The sequence below is a fragment of the Schistocerca serialis genome, chromosome 6, assembly GCF_023864345.2.
Source record: "Schistocerca serialis cubense isolate TAMUIC-IGC-003099 chromosome 6, iqSchSeri2.2, whole genome shotgun sequence".
Taxonomy (NCBI): Eukaryota; Metazoa; Arthropoda; class Insecta; order Orthoptera; family Acrididae; genus Schistocerca; species Schistocerca serialis.
This window is the reverse complement of record NC_064643.1, coordinates 112,372,273-112,373,131: the sequence shown is the minus strand read 5'-3', so window position 1 is coordinate 112,373,131 and position 859 is coordinate 112,372,273. Positions and strand designations below refer to the sequence as shown.

Sequence of the window (859 nt, the reverse complement as noted above, 5' to 3'; positions counted from 1 at the left end):
ATTAGCAAGCGGTGATGCAGATGGTATGTCGTTAATGTCCTACAATAAGCATAGGCATTCGTAAACATAACTAAATACTAAACTCTGCCCGAACAGGTCATGAAGGCCCAACGGCACCGACCGGCCGCCGTGTCATTCTCAGCGCACAGGTGTCACTGGATACGAAAGGGAATGAGGTCAGCACACCGCTCTCCTGACCGTTTTGTCAGTTTACGAGCCGCTACCTGCCAATCAACTAGCTCCTCAGTTGGGCTCACAAGGGCTGAGTGCACCCCGATTGCCAACAGCGCTCGGCAGACCGGATGGTCACCCATCCAAGTGCTAGCCGAGCCCGACAGCGCTTATCTTCGGTGACCTGACGGGAACCGGAGTTACCACTGTGGCAAAGCCGTTGGCATTTCTAAACATAGCACCATTGAAATATTAATCGATTCGTGATTACCTCATAAAGTTATTTTCAATTAAATATGTCCACATAGGAGTCCAAATCTCGTCGTGTGCGGGCAGTTCCAGTTTTTTGCTTTAGCGTGAAGAAATCTGGACTGTCTCATAAAACGCTGGATAAGACCTATGATAAGGCACCTGTTAGTGAAAGAACGTGCAGAGGGTGGTTTTAACGCTTCAAGAACGGTAACTTGGAGGACGAAGACTGGCATGGTAGTTGAAGGGTTTTAGAGGCTACTGAAACCGACGGAAAGAATCGCAGGAAATCGTTGTCGAAAGCGACTGGTGCACTTGAAACAAGCACCGAAAAACAAACGGCCACATTACGACAGCAGACTTTTCTGCACGACAATGCTCTAACCCAAATGGCAAAACCCTTCAAAACATAATCGGAAACACTTGAATAGGAAGACCT

The 859-nt window shown here is 48.0% G+C and overlaps 1 pseudogene; it reads right to left on the bottom strand.

The window, feature by feature from the left end:
- Positions 1-278: 278 nt before the first annotated feature.
- Positions 279-396, bottom strand: LOC126485493 (5S ribosomal RNA; annotated as a pseudogene).
- Between the last annotated feature and the right edge of the window lie 463 nt (positions 397-859).